The sequence below is a fragment of the Giraffa tippelskirchi genome, chromosome 2 (assembly GCF_054371585.1).
Source record: "Giraffa tippelskirchi isolate mGirTip1 chromosome 2, T2T-mGirTip1v1.2.pri, whole genome shotgun sequence".
Taxonomy (NCBI): Eukaryota; Metazoa; Chordata; class Mammalia; order Artiodactyla; family Giraffidae; genus Giraffa; species Giraffa tippelskirchi.
In genome coordinates, this window is record NC_137276.1 from 186,993,088 (window position 1) to 187,020,682 (window position 27,595).

At 37.4% G+C, this 27,595-nt stretch overlaps 1 protein-coding gene across 4 annotated transcripts in view; it reads right to left on the minus strand.

Moving 5' to 3' along the window:
• The window catches only part of ZPLD1 (zona pellucida like domain containing 1), a 664,056-nt gene that overhangs the window by 498,418 nt on the left and 138,043 nt on the right, over positions 1-27,595 (minus strand). The window contains exon 4 of one of the 4 annotated variants that reach the window (XR_014069134.1): positions 10,852-10,902. The exons of the other annotated variants lie outside the window; for them this stretch is intronic. The gene's annotated coding sequence lies outside the window, so the exon portion shown is untranslated. The remainder of the gene's footprint in view (positions 1-10,851; positions 10,903-27,595) is intronic. 4 annotated transcript variants of the gene reach the window in all.

Below are 27,595 nucleotides of genomic sequence, written 5' to 3' on the forward strand. Positions count from 1 at the left end.
GGACTCTGGCAGCAGAGACTCAAGAAAAACATTTATTATTCTTATTTTTTTGACTTGCTCTGTAGATTCTTTTGGATTTTTTCTTTCTTTTTTTTTTCTTCTTCCTGCCCCCCCCCCCATTGTAGTTGTCAATTTTATTGGCACTAAGAAATCCAATTAAGCTTTTGAGCTTTTTTTTCTTTTTCCTCAGTCACATTTTTTATTGTTGTCATAAATCTCTGCCTCTGCACTGGGCTTTTGCAGTTCTGGGGAGTTTTTCTTTTTCCTTTTCTTTTCTCTTTTTTGAATTTTAATTTTTAATTTTTTAAACCTATTATTATTTTTTCTACATTTATTCCTTTGTTTGCTTTCCCTACTGTTCTTTTCCCCTTGCAGTTAATCATTAATGCATATAAATCTTCTTCATCTACTTCTATTTAACTTTGCATATCTATTGTTTCTTTCTTTTCTTTCTTTCCTTTCCTCTCAACATATTTGTTAGTTTTGTTTTCATTGCTTTATTCCTTGGCACCTTGCTTTAGTTTGGTTTTCCAGTTTGTGCTTGTTAGTTTTGTTCTTAACTGGTAAATATAATTTTTGATTTCCTTTGTTTGCTGGATCAATCTACTGTACTTAAATTTTGTTGGACTGTTTTGATTTTGCTCATGGGTATATATGTGTATATTCCATTATTTTAATTATTATTTGCCTGATCTTGTAACTGCCATTTGTCTGGTGTTCATCTTTGGCTTCTTATTTTAGGATATTTGTTTTACTCTCCCTTAATGCCATAACAAACCACTTGTGGAATATTTGTTCCTGACCAGAAATCAAACCCTGAGCCTTTGGAGTGGGAGCACTGACTCCAAGACCCTAGACTACCAGAGAACTAACCCTAGGGAGTATTAAATAGTGAGAACTCACACAAAGGAAACCACTTGAATACAAGACCCAGCATCACCCAACCACCAGTAGCACCCTGTGCAGGACGCCTCATCTAAACAACAAACAAAACAAAAATACAAACAAAATCATCAGCAGAGGGGAGTATCACCTCACTCAGCCTTGCCCATCAGAGGGAAAAACAAACAAAAATCTCAGCACAAATCTCACCCTAGAGAAGGCTTGCACAAACCACTGGACCAAACTTAGGAGGGCAGAAACCAAAAGGAAGAAAGAATTCAACTTTTTCAAGGAAAGAATTCAACTTTCCTTGAAGCCTGGGGAAAGGAGACCTCAAACACAGTAACTTAAAGAAAAATAAATAAATAAAAGGCAGAGAAATACTACACAAATGAAGGAACAAACTAGAAACACAGAAGTCCAAATAAATAAAGAGGAAATTGGAAAATTACCTGAAAAAGAATTCAGAATAATGATAAGAAAGATGATCAAAAACCTTGAAAACAAAATGGAGAAAATGCAAGAATCAATTAACAAAGACCTAGAAGAATTAAAGAATAAGCATACAGAGACAAACAACACAATTACTGAAATCAAAAATACTCTAGAAGGAATAAATAGCAGAATATCTGAAGCAGAAGAACGAATCAGTGAGCTGGAAGATAAAATGGTGGAAATAACTTCTGAAGAGCAGTATAAAGTAAAAAGAATGAAAAGAGCTGAGGACAGTCTCAGCGACCTCTGGGACCATATCAAACTCACAAACATTCAAATTATAGGGGTCCCAGAAGAAGAGAAAAAGAAAGGGTATGAGAAAATTTTTGAAGAGATTATAGTTGAAAATTTCCCCAACATGGAAAAGGAAATAGCCATTCAAGTCCAAGAGGCACAGAGTCCCATACAGGATAAACCCAAGGATAAACATGCCAAGACATAACCTAATCAAACTAACAAAGACTAAACACAAAGAAAGAATATTAAAAGCAGTAAGGGAGACGCAACAAGTAACATACAATGGAAACCCCATACACTTAACAGCTGATCTTTCAGCAGAAGCTGTGCAGGCCAGAAGGGAATGGCAGGATATATTTAAAGTACTGAAAGGGAAAAATCTACAACCAAGATTATTGTACCCAGCAAGGATCTCATTCAAAATTGATGGAGAAATAAAAAGCTTTTCAGGCAAGCAAAAGTTAAGAGAATTCAGTACCACCAAACCAGCTTTACAACAAATGTTAAACGGACGTGTATAGACCAGAAATACAACAGAAGAAAAAAGATCTACAAAATCAACCCCAAACAATTAGAAAATGGCAATAAGAATATATATATCAATAATTCCTTTAAATGTAAATGGATTAAATGCGCCAACCAAAAGACATAGACTGGCTGAATGGATACAAAAACAAGACCCATATATATGCTGTCTACAAGAAACCCACTTCAGATCTCAAGACACATATAGACTGAAAGTCAGAGGATGGAAAAATATATTCCATGCAAATGGGTAGCATAAGAAAGCTGGAGTAGCAATCCTCATATCAGACAAAATAGACCTTAAAATAAAGATTACAAGAGATAAGGAAGGACACTACATAATGATCAAGGGATCAATCCAAAAGAAAGACATAACGACTGTAAATATCTGTGCACTCAACATAGGAGCACCTCAATACATAAGATGAACACTAACAGACATAAAAGGAGCAATTGGCAGAACCACAATAATAGTAGGAGACTTTAACACCCCACTCACACCAATGGACAGATCATCAAAACAGAAAATTAATAACGAAACACAAGTCTTAAATGATACAGTAGATGAGATGGATCTCATTGATATCTTCAGGACATTCCATCCAAACACAGAAGAATACACCTTCTTCTCAAGTGCACATGGAACATTCTCCAGGATAGACCACATCTTGGGTCACAAATCAAACCTAAGTAAATTAAGTTTGAAATTGACATTGTATCAACCATCTTCTCTGACCACAATGCTATGAGACTAGATATCAATTACAAGAAAAAAACTGTAAGAAACACAAACACATGGAGATTAAGCAACACATTCCTAAATAACCAACAGGTTAGTGAAGAAATCAAAAGGGAAATCAAAAAATTTCTAGAAACAAATGACAATGAAAACATGACAATGCAAAACCTATGGGATGCAGCAAAAGCAGTTCTAAGAGGGAAGTTTATAGCAATACAATCCTACCTCAAGAAACAAGAAAAACATAGAATAGACAACCTAACTTTACACCTAAAGCAACTGGAAAAAGGAGGAAAAAAATCCAAAAGTAGTAGAAGGAAAGAAATCATAAAGATCTGAACAGATATGAATGAAAAAGAAATGAAAGAAACAATAGTAAAGATTAATAAAACTAAAAGCCGGTTCTTTGAGAAGATAAACAAAATTGACAAGCCCATAGCCAGACTCATTAAGAAAAAATAGAGAAGAATCAAATCAATAAAATTAGAAATGAAAAAGGAGAGATTACAACAGACAATCCAGAAATACAAAGGATTATAAGAGACTATTTATGAACAGTTCTGTCGCTCAGTCGTGTCCTACTCTTTGCGATCCCATGAATCGCAGCACACCAGGCCTCCCTGCCCATCACCAACTCCCGGAGTTTACCCAAACCCATGTCCATCGAGTCGGTGATGCCATCCAACCATCTCATCCTCTGTCATCCCCTTCTCCTCCTGCCACCAATCCTACCCAGCATTAGGGTCTTTTCCAATGAGTCAACTCTTCGCATGAGGTGGCCAAGGTATTGGAGTTTCAGCTTCAACATCAGTCCTTCCAATGAACACCCAGGACTGATCTCCTTAAGGATGGACTTGTTGGATCTTCTTGCAGTCCAAGGGACTCTCAAGAGTCTTCTCCAACACCACACTTCAAAAGCACCAATTCTTCGGCGCTCAGCTTTCTTCAACATCCAACTCTCACATCCATACATGACCACTGGAAAAACTATAACCTTGACTAGACGGACCTTTGTTGGCAAAGTACTGTCTCTGCTTTTTAATATTCTATCTAGATTGGCCATAACCTTCCTTCCAAGGAGTAAGCGTCTTTTAATTTCATGGCTGCAATCACCATCAGCAGTGATTTTGGAGCCCCCAAAAAATAAAGTCTGACACTGTTTCCACTGTTTTCCTCATCTATTTGCCATGAAGTGATGGGACCAGACGCCATGATCTTAGTTTTCTGAACGTTGAGCTTTAAGCCAACTTTTTCACTCTTCTCTTTCACTTTCATCAAGAGGCTCTTTGGTTCTTCTTCACTTTCTGACATAAGGGTGGTGTCATCTGCATATCTGAGGTTATTGATATTTCTCCCGGCAATCTTGATTCCAGATTGTGCTTCTTCCAGCCCAGAGTTTCTCATTATGTACTCCGCATATAAGGTAAATTAGCAGGGTGACAATATACAGCCTTGATGTACTCCTTTCCTGATTTGGAACCAGTCTGTTGTTTCATGTCCAGTTCTAGCTGCTGCTTCCTGACCTGCATACAGGTTTCTCAAGAGACAGGTCAGATGGTCTGGTATTACCATCTCTTTCAGAATTTTTCACAATTTATTGTGATCCACACAGTCAAAGGCTTTGGCATAGTCAATAAGGCAGAAGTAGATGTTTTTCTGGAACTCTCTTGGTTTTTCGATGATCCAGCGGATGTTGGCAATTTGATCTCTGGTTCCTCTGCCTTTTCTAAAACCAGCTTGAACATCTGGAAGTTCACAGTTCACGTATTGCTGAAGACTGGCTTGGAGAATTTTGAGCATTACTTTACTAGTGTGTGAGATGAGTGCAATTGTACAGTAGTTTGAGCATTCTTTGGCATTGCCTTTCTTTGGGATGGGAATGAAAACTGACCTTTTCCAGTCTTGTGGCCACTGCTGAGTTTTCCAGACTTGCTGGCATATCGAGTGCAGCACTTTCACAGCATCATCTTTGAGGATTTGAAATAGCTCAACTGGAATTCCATCACCTCCACTAGCTTTGTTTGTAGTGATGCTTTCTAAGGCCCACTTGACTTCACATTCTAGGATGTCTGGCTCTAGGTGAGTGGTCACACCATCGTGATTATCTGGGTCGTGAAGATCTTTTTTGTACAGTACTTCTGTATATTCTTGCCACCTCTTCTTACTATCTTCTGCTTTTGTTAGGTCCATACCATTTCTGTCCTTTATCAAGCCAATCTTTGCATGAAATGTTCCCTTGGTATCTCTAATTTTCTTGAAGAGATCTCTAGTCTTTCCCATTCTGTTGTTTTCCTCTATTTCTTTGCATTGATCACTGAACATTTATTGCCACCTTGCTGTTCATTGATTATGAACAACTATGTAGCAATAAAATAGATACCCTGTAAGAAATGAACAGATTCTTAGAAAAGTTCAATCTTCCAAGACTGAACCAGGAAGAAATAGAAATTATGAACAACTCAATTACAAACACTGAAACTGAAGCTATGATCCAAAATCTCCCAAAACACAAAAGCCCAGGACCAGATGGCTTCACAGGAGAATTCTATCAAACATTTAGTGAAGAGATAATGTGTATCTTCTAAAACTTTTTCAAAAAATTGCAGGGGAAGGACCCCTTCCAAACTCATTCTATGAGGCCACCATCACCCTGATACCAAAACCAGACAAAGACAACACAAAAACAGAAAACTACAGGCCAGTATCACTGGTGAACATTGATGCAAAACTCAACAAAATTTTAGCAAATAGAATTCAACAACACATCAAAAAGCTCATCATACACCATGATCAAGTTGGGTTTATTCCAGGGATACAAGGATTCTTCAATATACAGAAATTAGTCAATGTGATACACCGTATTAACAAATTGAAAAATAAAAACCACATGATCATCTCAATAGATGCAGAAAAAGCCTTTGACAAAATTCAGCACCTATTTATGATTAAAACTCTTCTAAAAGTGGGCAGAGAAGGAACCTACCTCAACATAGTAAAGGCCATATTTGATAAGCCTACAGAAAACATTATTCTCAATGGTGAAAAACTGAAAGCATTCACCCTAAGATCAGGAACAAGACAAGGCTGTCCACTTTTGCCACTGTTATGCAACATAGTTCTGGAAGTCCTATCTACAACAATCAGATAAGAAAAAGAAATAAAAGGAATGCAGATTGGAAAAGAAGTAAAGTTCTCACTGTTTGCAGATGACATGATACTGTACATAGAAAACCCTAAAGATATTATCAGAAAATTACTAGAGCTAATCAGTGAATTTAGCAAAGTTGCAGGATACAAAATCAATACACAGAAATTACTTGCATTTCTATATACTACCAATGAAAAATCAGAAAAAGAAATTAAGGAATCAATCCCATTTACCATTGCAACAAAAAAATTAAATATCTAGGAATAAACTTATCTAAAGAGACAAAAGAACTGTACACAGAAAATTATAAGACACCAGTGAAAGAAATCAAAGATAACGTAAACAGATGGAGAGATATTCCATGTTTCTGGGTAGGAAGAATCAATATTGTGAAAATGACTATACTACCAAATGCAATCTACAGATTTAACGCAATCCCTATCAAATTATGAATGGCATTTTTCACATAACTAGAACAAAAATTTCACAATTCATATGGAAACACAAAAGACCCCAAATAGCCAAAGCAGTCTTGAGAAAGAAGAATGGAGCCAGAGGAATCAAGCTTCCTGACTTCAGGTTATACTACAAAGCTACAGTCATCAAGACAGTATGGTACTGGCACAAAAACAGAAATATAGACCAATGGAACAAGATAGAAAGCCCAGAAATAAACCCATGCACCTATGGGCACCATATTTTTGACAAAGGAGGCAAGAATATACAATAAGGCAAAGACAGCCTCTTCAGTAAAAGGTGCTGGGAAAACTGGATGCTACATCTAAAAGAATGAAATTAGAACACTTCCTAACACCATACACAAAGATAAACTCAAAATGGATTAAAGACATAAATGTAAGACCAAAAAGTATAAACCTCTTAGAGGAAAACACAACACTCAATGACATAAATCAAAGCAAGATCCTCTATGACCCACCTCCTAGAGTAACAGAAATAAAAACAAAAGTAAACAAGTGGGACCTGATTAAACTTAAAAGCTTTTGCACAGAAAAAGAAACTATAAGCAAGGTGAAAAGACAACCCTCAGAATGGGAGAAAATAATAGCAAATGAAACAACTGACAAATGATTAATTTCCAAAATATACAAGCAGCTCATACAACTCTATGCCAGATAAACAACTCAATCCAAAAGTGGGAAAAAGACCTAAACAGACATTTCTCCAAAGAAGACATACATATGGCTAACAAACACATGAAAAGATGTTCAACATTGCTCATTATTAGAAAGATGCAAATCAAAACTACAGTGAGCTATCACCTCACACCAGTCAGAATGTCCCTCATCAAAAAGTCTATAAACAATAAATGCTGGAGAGGGTGTGGAGAAAAGGGAACACTTTCGCACTGTTGATGGGAATGTAAATTGATACAGCCACTATGGAAGACAATATGGAGATTCCTTAAAAAACTAGGAATAAAACTACCATATGACCCAGCAATCTCACTCCTAGGCATATACCCTGAGGAATCCAAAATTTAAAGAGACACATGTATCCCATTGTTCATTACAGCACTGTTTACAATAGCTAGAACATGGAAGCAACCTAGATGTCCATCGACAGATGAATGGATAAAGAAGTTGTGGTATATATACACAATGGAATATTACTCAGCCATAAAAAGGAATGCATTTGAGTCAGTTCTAATGAAATGGATGAACCTAGAACCTATTAGACAGAGTGAAGCAAATCAGAAAAGGAAAGATAAATGCCATATTCAAACACATATATATGGAATCTAGAAAATGGTACTGAAGAATTTATTTACAGGGCAACAATGGAGAAACAGACGTAGAGAATAGACTTATGAACATGGGGAGAGATAAGGAGAGGGTGAGATATATGGAAAGAGTAGCATGGAAACTTACATTACCATATGTAAAATAGATAGCCAACGGGAATTTGTTCTGTGGCTCAAGAAACTCAAACAGGGGCTCTGTATCAACCTAGAGGGGTAGGATTGGGAAGGAGATGGGAGGAAGTTTCAAAAGTTTCAGTATACCTATGGCTGATTCATGTTGAGGTTTGACAGAAAACAGCAAAATTCTATAAAGCAATTATCCTTCAATAAAAAATTAATTTAAAAAAGATATATATGAAGCAAATGAGGCAAATCTGGTAAATAGTGGGTGCTCCATAAATTATAGCTCTTTTTCAATATTTCTACTATCACTTAAGAGATTATTTGTGTCCTAATGAACTGTGCCTTCAATTAAATTAAGAAGCCACAAGATGATATTGATGTCTTTATGGCCTGAGTAGTAGAAATCATCTTGTCTTCTTTTTTCATTTTACCAAACTAGAGAAGTATTGCCCAAGTCTCCCTATCATGTCTCTTGGTTTTCTGTCTACTAACCATACTTTAGGTACAGTTTACCTGAGATGGAAATAACTGTGCTTTCTTGTTTGGTACGATAAGATAGAGCTCTTTTTTAAAATACATAAGCAATTAACATACAGAACAGACATTTCAAAGCTGATGATCTGAAAAGAAAATAAATACCAAACGACAAAGATTTTAGTACCTTTTCCTTAACATTTAGTTGATAGTGTTTATTTCAATACAAATATTGATAACTCTCTTGACTTCCATTAGCTTAAGTCCCTTCCTGGGAACTGTAACCAAATCAAGGATCTAGGACTTCCAGTCCCCTTAGTATCTTTTTGATGGTAGTTCTTCTCATCAATTTCTAGTTTTCTTCCACTAGTTACCTGAAAAGTAGACTTTAATTCCCCTATACCTCTCTTTCTTCTATGGTCACAAAAGTAAACTTCGCCACATCTCTGCACTAGTTATAGGGACCAAAACCTTAGGTGCTGCTCTGGATCCCTAGAGAAGTCTTGTCTCTTCAACTAACTGCTAGTCACATCACCTCTCTGAAATTCAGAGCCCTCATCTCCAGAACTATGTGGCCTCAAATCTATTGATGCTCAGAGAATCTGTGACTTCATGATTCCTAACATGGCAAGTGTTATGTATAAATGAAGGTCAGAATGGTCAACTTTAAAATTAGCAATAATAATAGCAATAATATGGGAAGATAAAGTCAGTAAAACTCGGCCTTTTGGAATAGAGAATCAAAATATAACAGAAATCTCTGACAAACTCAGTTGCTCCAATTACTTGGAACACAATCAGAAAACAAGTTAATATTTTAAGTGTCTTTGATGAGTTTCTTTCCTCAATTTTTGATTCAAGTGTCTATGTGCTTTGTCTCTCTTAAACTGTAAATTCTGCTAGGAATCAGTTCAGTTCAGGTGCTCAGTCGTGTCTAACTCTTTGAGACCCCTATGAACCACAGCACGCCAGGCCTCCCTGTCCATCACCAACTACCGTAGTTTACCCAGACTCATGTCCATTGAGTCAGTGATGCCATCCAGCCATCTCATCCTCTGTCGTCCCCTTCTCCTCCTGCCCTCCATCTTTCCCAGCATCAAGGTCTTTTCAAATAAGTCAGCTCTTCGCATCAGGTGGCCAAAGTATTGGAGTTTCAGCTTCAACATCAGTCCTTCCAGTGAACACCCAGGATTGATCACCCTTAGGATGGACTGGATGGATCTCCTTGCAGTCCAAGGGACTCTCAAGAGTCTTCTCCAACACCACACTTCAAAAGCATCAATTTTTCGGTGCTCAGCTTTCTTTATAGTACAACTTTCACATCCATACATGACCACTGGAAAAACCATAGCCTTGACTAGATGGACATTTGTTGGCAAAGTAATGTCTCTGCTTTTTAATATGCTGTTGAAGTTGGTCATAACTTTCCTTCCAAGAAGTAAGCGTCTTTTAATTTCATGGCCACAATCACCATCTGCAGTGATTTTGGAGCCCAGAAAAATAAAGTCAGAAACATTTCCACTGTTTCTCCATCTATTTGCCATGAAGTGATGGGACCAGATGCCATGATCTTAGTTTTCTGAACGTTGAGCTTTAAGCTAACTTTTTCGCTCTCCTCTTTCACTTTCATCAAGAGGCTCTTTAGTTCTTCTTCACTTTCTGCCATAAGGGTGGTGTCATCTGCATATCTGAGGTTATTGATATTTCTCCTGGCAATCTTGATTCCAGCTTGTGTTTCTTCCAGCCCAGCGTTTCTCATGATGTACTCTGCTTATAAGTTAAATAAGCAGGGTGACAATATACAGCCTTGATGTACTCCTTTTCCTATTTGGAACCAGTCTGTTGTTCCATGTCCAGTTCTAACTGCTGCTTCCTGACCTGCATACAGGTTTCTCAAGAGGCAGGTCAGGTGGTCTGGTATTCCCATCTCTTTCAGAATTTTTCACAGTTATTGTGATCCACACAGTCAAAGGCTTTGGCATAGTCAATAAAGCAGAAATAGATGTTTTTCTGGAATTCTCTTGCTTTTTCGATGATCCAGTGGATGTTGGCAATTTGATCTCTGGTTCCTCTGCCTTTTCTAAAATCAGCTTGAACATCTGGAAGTTCACGGTTCACGTATTGCTGAGGCCTGGCTTGGAGAATTTTGAGCATTACTTTACTAGCGTGTGAGATGAGTGCAATTGTGCGGTAGTTTGAGCATTCTTTGGCATTGCCTTTCTTTGGGATGAGAATGAAAATGGACCTTTTCTAATCCTGTGGCCACTGCTGAGTTTTCCAAATTTGCTGGTATATCGAATGCAGCACTTTCACAGCATCATCTTTTAGGATTTGAAATAGCTCATCCTCCACTAGTTTTGTTCCTAGTGATGCTTCCTAAGGCTATAGGAATAGACTTTTTTCTAGCTCAATGTCTATCACATAATAATCCATCAAGAAACGCTTGATAACTGATTAGCAACTCACCGATTAAAATCTTCCTTTTATTAACAGCTATGTGGATCCCATTGGACATCACTGTAAAAAAATATGAAATGCTTTGAACAGTTTGATTTTTTTTTTTTTTGGTTTATGTTCTCCATGGTTTACTATTTTATTGAAAAACCTATCAAATAACTGTATCTGGTCCCTGTACTTATGCAAACACATGTACTATGAATTCCTCAGTTTATAGGTATTTCTCATACCACATATTCTTTAAGTAGTTCTAAATTTCAAGATATTGTATCTGATGGCATAGACTTTATAACCTAATAAAAAAGGTATACAGTTAAAAAGTGCTCTTATTTTACAATTCATTCAAACCAAAATTCTAAATGTTCTTTAAACAGTAAAGGGCGATACATTTACAAACTCCCAACCCTTGTTATCTCTTGTACATAATTTCTCTATTCTTGTTCCTAGGTTGCATAGCACCGCTGGAAAAATTTTTATAAACCCATACTCAAAAGTATCCTGGAGTAAGAAAATAAAGACAAATATAAAGAGGATGCTAACCTGCAATTCAAACATTGATGGCTAACACATGCTTAAATGGAAAGCACCAGGTTGAAATGAACAACTGTTCGAAAATTCAGTTTCCTTACTTTGTTATATCTGGCTTTCAACTCTTATGATTAAAGGCAATGATTTCCCTTGAACATCAAAGACAGCAGACACACACTATTAAGTGCACAAGAAAAATCTTGTTTTCAGTTTATTGCCAAAATTCCATAGATACCCCAAAGGGAGAAATAAAGACAAAGTGTGAGAGTTCTAGACTCATCTATGCTTGTCACCAGCTTGAGGTGTGTTTTGAGTTCCTTATTGTAATCACCAGTGTCCGTCATTATTATCTTTTTCTTTCCCACGTTCAACACTATCCCTTTTATTCTTGCCAATTCATTTAACCTGTCTGGTAAATTCTTTCTTGTCACTCATCATAACAATGAGGTGAAAATTTGGGAGACTTTAAAGACTTGAAGAATATTAAATGAAAAGGGTGTTTAATGGTGATATAGTGGAGGTATTGTAAAGCTAGAGATTGGAAATAGATATGGATACAAGACTCCCTGTAGACGTTCAGATATGTAAGACAATCCTCAGCATTGTGCTCTGTGAAAATGAATTGATTGTGAACTAGCTCACCTACATCCTCAGACTTTTCTTGGATTATTCCTCTTGTGACCTTGACCAACATCAAAACTCCCCAGCAGTGTCTCCGTCCTCCACTCCTCAGAATTACATAAATTTAGGAAGCAACATATTCTGAACTCCTCCAGCCACTGCCACACCATCCCTCTACCACCAGCTCTCAGCAATGCCTCTCCTGTTGACTCCTTGTTCCCTCCTTGCTGCTGCTTTCCACCAACCTCTAGACCCACCAGTAAATCTCTTGATAGTTTAGCCTTTGGCTTGCAGTCTTCTCTCAACTGATTCATGGCAAAACCTTGTTCATCTCAATGTCCATATGAATGGTGTTTTCCACACATCAGCCTCAGTGTTTTTACACCACCTCTGCACCTTCACTGAAGCACCCACCCACATTTACCTTTGGATCTGTTATTCAGCTTACAAGATTTTAAGTCGAGATTTCCCTTCTTTGTTATGTATCCTTCCTCCCTTTCCATATCTACTGAAAATGGTGCTCAGTCACCCTCATCACAGCTTTCAACCTGTTCATTCCTCCCTTACCTCAGTTCTTTCTTTCTTTACCTTTTTAGCCATCTGTGACTCTTATAATTAACAAGTTAATATAATCCCTATTAAGTACTCCAGAATCCTCTGTGCTTCCTTTTCCCATAACACTGGCCTTGGCAAGCTCCAGTTCTGAGCAAACTGTCATCCACTTTCTCCACACTCCTATCAGGCTGCTGAATATTACTGAAGAAAGTTTCCAACTTGAGTCACTTCCAGATTTTCATTCCAAAATCTGGCCTCGACTGGGCCTGCACTTCTATTCACAATTGTGGAATTTCTCTGAATAAGCCTTTATTACTTATGCTGAATCAAATTGTTATCAGTAATCTCAAAGTCTACCTACCTCATCATCTTCTATTTTATTAATAATGCTCTATATGATGTAAATGTAATAGCTTTCTCTTCTCCACACTTCAAAATTTCAGCTTGTATCATCCATCCTATTCTTTTTTAGAGGAAGGCATTTCCGTACTGCTGTGTCCATTACATGTATCCATTCCTTTCCCAACTCCTCCAAGAATGTATTCTATTCATCATCACACCCACCTCTTCCACTAGCATCCTTTCTCAGCCAACAATTACATCCAGGTCTCTCACGCTCATACAAAGTTCCCTCAACCATCCTGTCTCCATGAGGTACCATTCTTCCTGTGTCTTCTTGCAACCATCAAGTGGAAAAGTATCTATGCTTGATGCCTCCAACTTCAACTTACATTTATTCCTCATTTATGTGCATCTAACCTCGCCAAGGTCACCAGTGACCAGCTAGTCACATAATCTTTTTTATTAATAATCATTTTCTCAAAGAATATTTAAAGACATGAGAAAATTCCCATGATAGAATGTTAAACTTTTTTAAGTAACAAAATTATAGAATATGGTCTCAATTTGTGTTATTTAAAGTGTTGGCATGGTTTGGGAAGATCCTCTGAAACAGGAACTGGCAACCCACTGCAGTATTCTTGCCTGGAGAATTTCATAGACAGAGGAGCCTGGTGGGCTACAGTCCATGGGGTTGCAAAGAGTCAGACATGACTGAGTGACTAATACAAAGTGTCGACAAGCATGTTAATGTGTATGTCTGTTCAGAAGGTAAGTGGGAAAGAAACTACCAAAATGTTAGAAGTTATCAGATAAAAGGTTACTGATAAATAAGTCAAATTATAGACACTTTTTACATATTTTTATGCTTTTACAAATATGCTTTAATGAATATTACTTTCAAAATCAGAGAGGCAAAAAAGGATTTAATTATATATTTTTTTCCCCTCATTCTTCTTTCTCAATCCTCTAATGTGTTTTGCCATATTGATTCCAAGTCCCAAGAGCTCTTCCCAGGACTGGCCTCTGAGACATGCAATCTGTGCAGTCACACAGTGTCCCATACTTAGAAAGACTCTGCATGCAGTTTAGGACTCTTTTGTCTCTGTTTTTAAATTCTTAACACGTTTTTAACAGGGACCTCATATTCTCATTTTCCACTAAGCCCTACTAATTATGTAGCTTGTCTTGACTCTTCCTTTAGCTTCAGACACTACATTCTCTTTTCCCTACATCTCTAACCTGCCTTTTTGATTTCATTATTCTACCCACTAAATTCAGTTTTTTATAAAAGTTTCCATCACCAACCTTACCCTCTCCTCTATTATTCCCACTAATGGATTCAGCTTTCACTTCATCAAATGCCACCTAAACACGCTACCTGAATCTTGAGCTTCAAATCTGTGTTTCCACCCATAATCTGAATATTTCCACCAGAACCTTCAATCAGCACTTCACACTTAACATGTCCAAAAAAGGAATGCAGCCTCTACTTAGGTGTTCTTCCATGACCTTCTTCTTGTCCTCAACTTTGTGTTTTGGAGGTTTACTCATGTTGATGCATGCCATTATAGTTCACTTATTTTCACTGCTGTGTAGTATTCTGCGGAGAAGGCAATGGCACCCCACTCCAGTACTCTTGCCTGGAAAATCCCATGGATGGAGGAGCCTGGTAGGCTACAGTCCATGGGGTCGCTAAGAGTCGAACACGACTGAGCGGACACACTTTCACTTTTCCCTTGCATGCACTGGAGAAGGAAATGGCAACCCACTCCAGTATTCTTGCCTGGAGAATCCTAGGGACGGCGGAGCCTGGTGAGCTGCCGTCTATGGGGTCGCACAGAGTCGGACACGACTGAAGCGACTTAGCAGCAGCAGCAGCAGTATTCTGCTGTTTGAACATACTTCAATTTATTTCTCCATTTTTCTTGAGATGAATATTTGGATTCTTTCAGTGAGGGAGTTTGCTATTTCTCATTACATCCTGGTATACACATGCAAAAAAACAGTTTCCCTGGATTATGAAGCTAGGAATGATGTGGCTATGGTCACAGAGTACACAGAAATTCAACTTTACTTGACAATACCAAACTGTTTTCAAAGTGGTTGCTGCAAACTCCTAAATTATCCCTCTGTCCCCCAATAGCCCTTTACCATAAGTTTGTGTTCTATGTCTGTGGATCTATTTCTGTTTTGTATGTAAGTTCATTTGTATCTTTTTTTAAGATTCTACATATTAACAATATCATATGATATTTATCTTTCTCTGTCTGACTTCACTTAGTATGATACTCTCGAGGTCCATTTAGGTTGCTGGTTTCATTCTCTTTTACTATTGAGCAATATCCCATTGTATATATGTACCACATCTCCTTTATCCATTCATCTGTCGATTTTGCTTCTATGTCTTGGTTATTATAAATAGTGCTGCACTGAACATTGGGGTATACATATCTTCACACTACTATATATTTATTGTATATAGATACCAACAAAGAGCTACTGTATAGCACAGGGAACTATACTCAATATTTTGTAATAAACTATAAGAAAAAATATGGAGAAAGAATATACATATATGTGTGTGTATAAATCACTTTGCTATACACCTGAAACTAACACAACATTGTAAATCAACTATGTCAGTGTTAGTCACTCAGTCATCTCCAACTCTTTGTGACGCCATGGACTATATAGTCCACCAGGCTCCTCTGTCTATGGAATTCTCCAGGCAAGAATACTGGAGTGGGGTGCCATTCCCTTCTCCAGGGGATCTTTCCAACCCAGGGATCAAACCTGGGTCTCCTGAATTGCAGACAAAAAAAGAGAGAGAGAGATTGCCATCAGTTTACATACACTCCTATCTGCGGGGTGTGAAAATTCTTGTTGTTCTATACTGTTGTTCAACACTGACACTTGAAATTGTTGGATTGAAATTTGTCAATGCTATGGTATCTCACTGTGATTTTGATTTTCATTTCCCTGATTATTAATGATAATGAACATCTTTCATATGCTAATTATGTATGAAAATTATCCTGTTCTTGTAGTACCTTTATAATCAGAAAATTGCCTTTTTCAAAAGCTATACTCTATACCATAGCCAGCTGTTGTCAGTATAGAAAAGGTTTTCACTCAACCCTAAAGAAGACTAAAATCTAAATTCCTATCCTCACTTAGATGTTAAACTTGACCAGTGTCAAAAACTTTTCTACTTTGGGACTTGACTAAGTAATATACTCTCATGATGATGATGATTTATAAAAATAGTTCTGTATGGAATCTTTCCATGTAACCAGCTCAGTGCCATATTTAGAGACAGATTAACTTCAGGGATAGACATAATGTAGAAGAAAGAATTCTCATGCCACCCAGAAGAACTCAGCTCTTAACCCAGCAAGAACAAGAACTAGGGAAGAAAACACAAGAATCTATTTTTTGAAGAGTCTTCTCTACTCAGGAAGGACACGTGGAAACCACGGGAAATGAAAACACACTGCCAGCCCTGGCCCAGCCCAGCTCCACCTCTCCTAGACACTTCCCCTGACACTTTCTGGAGTTCCCCAGGCATGCTCTCCTCATAAGTCACTGCTTCCTGTCTATGTCACCTAAATATTTCACATCGGGGAAGACTAAGTACCCTGAGGCAAGGAATCCCCCAAATTGAGTTGAGGTTAATTAACTTACAAAGTACACATGGCCATGAATTTCAAGTTCCTGAATTACAGAGATGAGCTGATGATTCATTCAGCTCAATCTGACAGATATTTGTTAAGCAATTACTATAACCTTCATAAAACAATACAATAGAACCCTTTGTCAGTTAGTAAGCAAAGTTTATAAATCAAGACTAAGAAAGGATCCCACAGCTCTTACTTGAAAATAGAAAGACCACTATGAAGCCACCTACTGATTTCATCATGAGTTTGTGCAGGATATTTAATAAAATGCTATACTTAATAAGTCTCATCCTCACTTTCCTCTCCAGTAACAACTGTGAGAAAGTTGGTCTTGATATTTATTTCAAAAGATTCTTAGTATTTCAAAATCAATTATTGCTCTACCATTCCATCCTCTAAAGTAAAAAAATAATAATGGCCAAAATTTATTGAGTTCTTATTATGTGCCAGGAGTCACAGCAAGTGATATGCATAGCTTCTCATTTAAGCTTCACAACAACCCTCTGAGGTGTATCTTCTTGATGCTGTTGCTGTTCCGATTTAGGTGTAATTCCCACACAATAATGAGCTATATTTAAAGAATACAATTTGATGTGTTTTAATGATATATATTCCTCTGAAACCATCACCATAACCAAGACAATGAAAATGTCCATCAGTCCAAAAGTTTCCTCATGACCTTTTATAATCTCTCCCTTTCACTCCTCCCTGTTCTCTCCCTCCTTCCCATTCAAGCAAATACTGATTACTATAGATTAGCTTGCGCTTTCCAGAATTTTGAAAATGGCATCTTATCGTATGTACACTGTTTTTCTGGCTTTTTTACTCATCATAATTATTCTGAGATTCATCCATTTGGGATATTTGTCAACAGTTGTTTGTTTGTTTTCATCTTTATTGCTTAGCTCCACATTCCATTATCTGGATATACCATGATCGGTTTGTTCATTCACCTTTGATATTTGACCTTTTTCCAGGTTTTGTCTATCATATATAAAGCAGTTTAAACACTCACATGTAGGTTTTTGGATGAGCATGTGCTTTCATTTATCTTGCGTAAATATCTAGGGGAGGAAAGACTAGGTTACCTCTAGGTTAGAAATATGCTTAACATTAAAGGATCTGAGCATCTTATTGCTGCTATAACAAATTTCAAAAAAAAAAAAAATGAGTGGCTTAAAAACAACACAAATTTATCTCATAGCTCTAGAGGTCACAATTTCAAAGTTAAAGTGCTAGCCAGACTGTTCTTTCTGGAAGATTCAGGGGAAAATTTATTTGCCTTCCTTTGTTAACTGCTGGTCTGCCTGTATTCCCTAGGTTCTTGGCCTCTTTCTCAGGACACTAACTTCCCACTTCTGTGATCACACATCCTACTACTGACTCTTATTCTTCTGTCTCTCTCTTACGAGGACCTTTGTGATTATACTGTACTCATCTGGATATGATAATCTCCTGGATCTCTAAGATCTTTCACTTAGTCACACCTACAAAGTTTCTTTATGATGAAATCTACTCACAGGTTCTGGGCATTAAGATATGAATATCTCTGAGTAGCCATTATTGAACCCACCAATCTGTCTTCCAAAGAGGTTGTATCATTTTACATCCCAACAGCGGGATAAGGGAGTACAGACCCTAAACATCCTTACCAACACTTGTTAGACATTTTAATGTTAACCATTCTAACAGGTTCACGTTAAAATCTCATTGCCCTTTTAATTTGTACTTCTTGAATAATGGGCTTCCCCAGTGGCTCAGACAGGAAAGAATCTGCTTACAATGCAGGAGACCTGGGTTGGATCCCTGGGTTCCCTGGGTTGAGAAGATCCCCTGGAGGAGTGCATGGCAACCCACGCCAGTATTCTTACCTGGAGAATCCCCATGGACAGAGACTGGAGGGTATAGTCCATGGGGTTGCAGCGTCGGACACGACTGAGCAACTAAGCACAAACACACATCTTGAATAACAGATGATGTTGAATAACAGATGATGTTTCATGTATTTCTTTGCCATTAATAAATTTTCTTAGGTGAAGTGTTTTTTCAAGTTTTTTCTATTTTTTTAATTGGGTTTGTGTTTTGTATTGTTGAATTTTAAGAGTAGTTTATATATTCTGAATATGAAACTGTTATTAGATACGATTTGCAAATATTTTATGCCAGTCTGTGGCTTCTCTATTTGTTCTCTTAACAGAGTCTTTCAAAATGCTGAAGTTTTTCATTTTGATTAGGTTCAATTTATAATTTTTTTCTTTTATAAACTGGGCCTTGGTGACATGTCTAAAAAAATCTTTGCCTAATCTAAGGTCAAAAAGATTTTCTCTTGTGTTTTCTTCTAGACATCTTATAGTTTTAGTTCTTATATTTCAGTCTATGGTCCATTTTGAATTAAGCTTTGTATGTAGTGTAAGATAAGAATTAAAGTCCTTTGTTTGGCATATAAATATCCAATTGTTCTAGCACCACTGGTTGAAAAACCCAGCCTTTCTCCGCTGAATTGCCTTGTGCCCTCAGTTGTCCATATATGTGTGAATCTATTTTCACAATATCTGGTCTATTATATTTCCTATTTGTCCATCTATGTACCATTAGCACACTGTCTTGATTATATGAATTTATAAGACTTGGAAGCAGATATGTTAATCCTCCAATTTTATTCTTTTCTAAGTTGTCTTGGTTATTTTGGGTCTTCATTTTTTTCATTTGAATTTTATAATTACATTGCAATGTATATGTATAAGTCTAGTGGGAATTTTGATTGGGATTATATTGAATTTCTAGCTTATTTTGAGGAGAAATGACATCATGGCAACATTGATTCTCCTGTCCTATGAACACAGTATATCTCTCCATTATTAAGTTCTTCTCAATGATGTTTTGCAGATTTCAGTGTATACAGGTCTTTTCTTTTGTCAAATATAACTCTAAGTATTTTCATATTTTTGATGCTACTTTAATTTTTTTTCAATTTCTGATTGTTCATTGCTAGCTTATACAATTTTTTCTTTGTGCTAAGTTGCTTCAGTTATGTCTGACTCTTTGTGACCCTATGGACTGTACTCCCACCAGACTCCTCTGTCCTTAGGATTCTCCAGGCAAGAATACTGGAGTGAGTTGCCATTTCCTTTTCCAGAGGATCTTCCTGACCCAAGGTCAAACCCACATCTCTTATTTCTTCTGCATTGGCAGACAAGTTCTTTATAATTAGCACCTCGTGGGAAGCATCTTGCAACCTTGCTAACTCATTTATTAAATCTAGTAGCTTTTTTAAGACATTGAATTCTCTAAGTAGTTGTCTGCAAATAAAGACAGTTTCATTTCTTCTTTTCCAAGCTGAATGTCTTTTTTCTCCTTTGGTTTGTGCTGTAAATTTTGTTATAACTACTAATTTAGTAGCATCCAACAGATAGATTTTCATATGTTGTGATTTCATTTTCATCAGTTCACAGTACTTTCTAATTTCCCTTTTGATTTCTTCTTTGACTCATGAGTAATTTAGAAATGTGTCGTTTGGTTTCCAACTATTTGGTCATTTTCCAGAGATCCTTCTGTTACTGATTTCTAACTTAGTGGCCAGAGAACACACATCGTATGACTACTATCTTTTTAAAGATACCAAGACTTCTGCGGCCCAGAATATGATCTTTGTAAATATTCAACATGCACTTGAAAATAAATGTCTGCATCTGAAAATAAGCTGCTAGAATTGGTGAAGTATTCTATAAATGCCAGTTAGTTAAATGCTGGTTAATTGTCTTTCAAGTTACACACCTTAACTAGTTTTCTGTCTACTTGTTTTACCAACTATTGAGAGAATTATATTAAAATATCTGATTATAGTTGTGGGTTTGTATACATCTCCTTACAGTTCTGTTTTGGTTCCATGTATTTTGAAGCAAAGCTCTCTGCTCTTTTACTGAAAGCATGAGCCCTCAGGAATGTTATTTCTTCCTGATAAATTGACACCTCTATTATTATGTAATGATCTCCTTTATCCCAAGTAATTGCCTTTGCTCTGAAATCTGCTTTATGTTATTAATATAGCCTATAGCCCCTTCACTTTTCTTTTGACTAGTGTTAACATATTATTTTTCAACCTTTTATTTTTTTATTTTCTTGTGTCTTTGTATTTAAAGCACATTTCTTGTAGACAACATATAGTTAGAGCTTCCTTTTAATCAAATGCAATAATTTCTACTTTTTAATTGGAGTGTTTAGTCTATTTACGATTAATGTAACTATAGATATGGTTAGATTTAAGCCTATCATCTCATTTCTTTTTTCATCTGTCTCATGATATTTGTTCTTTTTTAAATTTTCTGTCTTTCTAAATTAATTGAATATCTTCAATAATTGAAATTTATCTCCTTCGTTGACAGTATTAACTAAAACTTCTGTTTCAACAGTATATATTCATTTGCCCATTTCAGTTTCTGTGTTTTGTCACATATTTTATTTCTACATGTGTATATTAGTTTCTACATATGTATATTGATTTTCTAGTTTTCGGCATAACAAATTACTATGAATTCCCAGGTGGCAGGTGGGGCTAGTGGTAAAAAGCCTGCCTGCCAATACAGGAGATATAAGAGACACAGGTTTGATCCTTGGGTGGGGAAAATCCACTGGAGGATGGCATGGCAAACCACTTCAGTATTCTTGCCTAGAAAATCCCACCGACAGAGGAGCCTGGCAGGCTAGGGTCCATAGGGTTGCAAAGAGTCAGACACAACTGAAGTGACTTCACGCACTAGAGGCTTAACACTATACCCATTTATTAGCTCACAATTCTATAAGAAGTCTGGGATGACTTGGCTAGATTTTCAACTTGAGGTCTCACAGGCTGAAATCAAGATATAAGCCCAGAGCACTCTTATCTCTTTGGGGACTCTTCCCAATCTCATTCCTCTTACTGACAGTTCAATTCCTTGTGATTTTAGAGCTGAAGTCCTCAGCTCCAAACTACCTTGTTGATGGTACAAAAGGAGTTATTCTCAGCTCCTTGTGACTACTCTCCAATCTCTGTACAAGAACTCCTCCATCTACAAAGCCAGCACCAGAACATCAAATCCTTCTTGTGCTTTCAAGCTCTGCATCTTCCTCTCAACCACCAGATGGAGAAAAATGTCTTGCTTTTAAAAGTACACTTATGATTAGGTAGGTACACTTAGAAAATCTCCCAATCTCAAAGTCAACTATGCTGTAAAATATAACATTGGAATAACATTAGAATATAACACAATAATAATGATATTACCATATTCAAAGGTATCAGAGATTAGAGATGGCTATTGGGGGACAACTTTTTAAAATTCTCCTTAACACAATATGTTATAAACCACACATCACATAGTTATTATCTTTGTAGTATTTAATTTTCTTTCAAAATATTTAAATAAGAAAAACATCTGGGAAATTCTTAAAGAGATGGGAATACCAGACCACCTGACTTGCTTCTTGAGACATCTGTATGCAGGTCAGGAAGCAACAGTTAGAACTGGATATGGAACAACATACTGGTTACAAATAGGAAAAGGAGTATGTCAAGGCTGTATACTGTCACCCTGCTTATTCAACTTATATACAGAGTACATCATGAGAAACACTGGACTGGATGAAGCACAACTGGAATCAAGATTGTGGGAGAAATATCAATAACCTCAGATATGCAGCTGACACCACCCTTAGGGCAGAAAGTGAAGAAGAACTAAAGAGCCTCTTGATGAAAGTGAAAGAAGAGAGCGAAAAAGCTGGCTTAAAACTCAACATTCAGAAAACAAGTATCATGGCATTTGGTCCCATCATTTCATGGCAAATAGATGGAGAAACAGCGGAAACTGACAGACTTTATTATTTGGGGATCCAAAATGACTGCAGATGGTGAATGCAGCCATGAAATTAAAAGACACTTGCTCCTTGGAAGAAAAGTTATGACCAACCTAGACAGCTTATTAAAAAGCGGAGACGTTGCTTTGCCAACAAAGGTCTGTCTAGTCAAAGCTATGGTTTTTCCAGTGGTCACGTATGGATGTGAGAGTAGTACTATAAAGAAAGCTGAGCACCGAAGAATTGATGCTTTTGAACTGTGGTATTGGAGAAGACTCTTGAGAGTCCCTTGGACTGCAAGGAGATCCAACCAGTCCATCAAAAGGAGACCAGTCTTGAATATTCATTGGAAAGACTGATGCTGAAGCTGAAACTCCAATACTTTGGCCACCTGATGTGAAGAACTGACTCATTTGAAAAGACCTTGATGCTGGAAAAGATTGAAGGCAGAGGGAGAAGGGGACAACAGAGGATGAGATGGTTGAATGGCATCACCTACTCAATGGACATGAGTTTGAGTAAACTCCAGGAGTTGGTGATGGACAGGGAAGCCTGGCATGCCACAGTCTGTGGGGTCTCAAAGAGTTAGACACAACTGAGCAACTGAACTAAACCGATCTTATATTCTTACCAATGTAGTTAGTATGACTAGTGCTCTTCATTTCTTTGTGAGCATCCATATTTCTGTCTGTTATCTTTTTCCTTCTGACTGAACAAGTTTTTTCAACATTTCTTGTTGTATACCTCTGCTCATGAATTCTTTAGGCTTTTGCATGTCTAAAAATTCTTATGTCACCTGTGTTTCTCAAATATATCTTTACAGGGTATGCAATTCTTGGTAACAGTTTTTTATTTTTGGTATATGAGTTATTATGACACTAGATGTTGAGTCATTGTCTTCTCAGTTGCATTGTTTCTGATGAAAAAATCTGTTACCATCATTATCTTTGTTCCTCTATACATACTATATCATTTTTTACCAATTATAAGATTTTTCTCTATCATTTTCTAACAGTTTGATAATGATGTGCTTTGCTATTGTTTCCTTCAAGTTGCTTGTGTTTACATTTCAATATACTTCTTTAATCTGTAGGTTTATAATTTTCACTAAATTTGGAAAACACTCAACTATTATTTCTTCAAATACTTCTCTGTATTTCCTTTTCAGGAACTTGTATTACATCTACTTTAATCTGCTTTAAGTTGTCTGAAAGCTCACCGATAATGTTCATTTTTTATTCCTTTTTTCACAGTGTATTTCATTTTGGATTGCTTCCATTGCTGTGTCTTCAAATTTATTATCTTTGTGGTGATGTCTAGTTCAGTTCAGTTGCTCGGTCGTGTCTGACTCCTTGTGACCCCATGGGCTGCAGCACGCCAGACCTCCCTGTCCATCACCAGCTCCCAGAATTTACCCAAACTCATGTTCATTGAGTCAGTAACGCCATCCAACCATTTCATCCTCTGTTGTCCCTTTCTCCTCCCTTCACTCTTTCCCAGCATCAGGGTCTTTTCAAATGAGTCAGCTCTTTGCATCAGGTGTCCAAAGGATTGGAGTTCCAGCTTCAACATCAGTCCTTCCAATGAACACTCACGACTGATCTCCTTTAGGATGGACTGATTGGATCTCCTTGCAGACCAAGGGACTCGCAAGAGTCTTCTCCAATACCACACTTCAAAAGCATCAATTCTTCGCTGCTCAGCTTTCTTTATAGTACAGCTCTCACATCTATACATAACTACTGGAAAACCATAGCCTTGACTAAATGGACTTTATTGACAAAGTAGTGTCTCTGCTTTTTAATAACCTATCTAGGTTGGTCACAACTTTTCTTCCAAGGAGTAAGCGTCTTTTAATTTCATGGCTGCAATCACCATCTGTAGTGGTTTTGGAGCCCAGAAAAATAAAGTCTGCCACAGTTTCCACTGTTTCCCCATCTATTTGCCGTGAAGTGATGGGACCAGATGCCATGATTTTAGTTTTCTGAATGTTGAGCTTTAAGCCAACTTTTTCACTCTCCTCTCTCACTTCCATCAAGAGGCTTTTTAGTTCTTCACTTTCTGCCATAAGGGTGGTATCATCTGCATATCTGAGGTTATTAATATTCTCCTGCAATCATGATTTCAACTTGTGCTTCTTCCAGCCCAGCATTTCTCATGATGTACTCTGCATATAAGTTAAACAAGCAGGGTGACAATATACAGACTTGACGTACTCTTTTTCCTATTTGGAACCAGTCTGTTGTTCCATGTCCAGTTCTAACTGTTGCTTCCTGACCTGCATACAGGTTTCTAAAGAGGTAGGTCAGGTGGTCTGGTATTCCCATCTTTTTCAGAAATTTCCAGTATTGTGATCCACACAGTCAAAGGCTTTGGCATAGTCAATAAAGCAGAAATAAATGTTTTTTCTGGAACTCTCTTGCTTTTTTGATGATCCAGTGGATGTTGGCAATTTGATCTTTGGCTCCTCTTCCTTTTCTAAAACCAGCTTGAACATCTGGAAGCTCATGATTCACATATTGTTGAAGCCTGCTTGGAGAATTTTGAGCTTTACTTTACTAGCATGTGAGGTGTGTGCAATTGTGTGGTAGTTTGAGCATTCTTTGGCATTGCCTTTCTTTGGGACTGGAATGAAAACTGCCCTTTTCCAGTCCTGTAGCCACTGCCGAGTTTTTTAAATTTGCTGGCATATCGAATGTTGCACTTTCACAGCATCATGTTTTAGGATTTGAAATAGCTCAACTGGAATTCCATCACCTCCACTAGCTTTGTTCATAGTGATGCTTCCTAAGGCCCACTTGACTTCACATTCCAGGATATCTGACTCTAGGTGAATAATCACCCCATTATGATTATCTGGGCCATGAAGATCTTTTTTGTACAGTTCTTCTGTATATTTTTGCCACCTCTTCTTAACATCTGCTTCTGTTAGGTTCATTCCATTTCTGTCCTTTATTGAACCCATCTTGGCATGAAATGTTCCCTTGGTATCTCTAATTTTCTTGAAGAGACCTCTAATCTTTCCTATTCTATTATATTCCTCTATTTCTTTGCACTGGTCACTGGGAAAGGCTTTCTCATCTCTCTCTGCTATTCTTTGGAACTCTGCATTCAAATGGGTATATCTTTCCTTTCTCCTTTGCTTTGTGCTTCTCTTCTTTTCACTGCTATTTGTAAGGCCTCCTCAGACAGCCATTTTGCTCTTTTGCATGTCTTTTTTTGGGGGATGGTCTTGATCCCTGTCTCCTGTACAATGTCATGAACTTCCATCCATAGTTCATCAGGCACTCTGTCTATCAGATCTAGTACCTTAAATCTATTTCTCACTTCCACTGTATAATTGTAAGGGATTTGATTTAGGTCACACCTGAATGGTCTAGTGGTTTTCCCTACTTCCTTCAATTCAAGCCTGAATTTGGCAATAAGGAGTTCATGATCTGAGCCACAGTCAGCTCCCAGTCTTGTTTTTGCTGACTGTATAGAGCTTCTCCATCTTTGGCTGCAAAGAATATAATCCACCTGATTTCAGTGTTGACCACCAGATGATGTCCATGTGTAGAGTCATCACTTGTGTTGTTGGAAGAGGGTGTTTGCTATGACCAGCGCATTCTCTTGGCAAAACTCTATTAACCTTTGCCCAGCTTCATTCTGTACTCCAAGGCCAAATTTGCCTGTTACTCCAGGTGTTTCTTTACTTTCCACTTTTGCATTCCGGTCCCCTATAATGAAAAGGGGAGCAGTGCTGGAGCGGCCGAGAGGAGATATCCCATGTCCAAGGTAAGAGAAACACCAGTAAGACAGTAGGCACTGAGAGAGGGCATCAAAGGGCAGACAGACTGAAATGACAATCAAATAATACTAACCAATCTAATCACATGGACCACAGCCTTGTCTAACTCAAAGAAACTAAGCCATGCCATGTAGGGCCACCCAAGATGGATGGGTCATGGTAGAGAGTTCTGACAAAATGTGGTCCACTGGAGAAGGGAATGGCAAACCACTTCAGTATTCTTGCTTTGAGAACCCCATGAACAGTATGAAAAGGCAAAAAGACAGGACACTGAAAGGTGAACTCCCCAGGTCGGTAGGTGCCCAGTATGCTACTGGGGATCAGTGGAGAAACAACTCCAGAAAGAATGAAGAGATGGAGGCAAAAAAAAAACAACACCCAGTTGTGGATGCGACTGGTGATAGAAGCAAGGTCCAAGGCTGCAAAGAACAATATTGCATAGGAACCTGGAATGTTAGGTCCATGAATCAAGGCAAATTGGAAGTGGTCAAACAGGAGATGGCAAGGGTGAACATCGACATTTTAGGAATCAGTGAGCTAAAATGGACTAGAATGGGTGAATTTAACTCAGATGATCATTATATCTACTACTGTGGGCAAGAATCCCTTAGAAGAAATGGAGTAGCCATCATAAGAGTCTGAAATGCAGTACTTGGATGCAATCTCAAAAACAACAGAATGATCTCTGTTCATTTCTAAGGCAAACCATTCAATATCAGGGTAATCCAAGTCTATGCCTCAACCAGTAATGTCGAAGAAACTGTGATGTCTAATCTCTCATTAATTCTATCTATTATATTTTTTATCTCAGGCATTGTCATTTTAATCTCTAGAAGTCGATCTGGGACTTTATGTCTTCTAGGTTCTAATTTTATTGAACATATATAATATAGTTATAATAACAGTTTAAATGCCCATCTGCTAACTCTAACATTGTACCAGTTAGGGATTGGTTTTGATTGATTTTTCTCACCATTGTGGGTCATATTTCCCTGCTCCTTTGCATGCCTGATAATTTTTGATGGAATGCCATACATTATGAATTTTGTCTTGTTGAATGATGAGTATTTTGATATTCTAAAAATACTACTGAGCTTTGTTCTAGGATGCAATTAAGTTATTCTGGAACAGTTTGATCATTTTAGGTCTTGCTCTTAAAATTTGTTAGGCAAGACCAGAGCTGTGTTTATTCTAGATCTAAATATTTCTCACTAAAGAAGCAAGAATCTCTAAGTACTCCACTTGTGAATTATGACATTTTACAGTCTAGTGGGAACACATTATTCCTATCCCTGTGTGAGTACTGGGCACTGTTCCCTCTACTCCTTTTCATGCTTTTTCCCCCCAACCCTGAATAATTTTTCAAATGCAAGTGCTGGTCAGAATGCAAATAAATACTTCATTAGGTCCT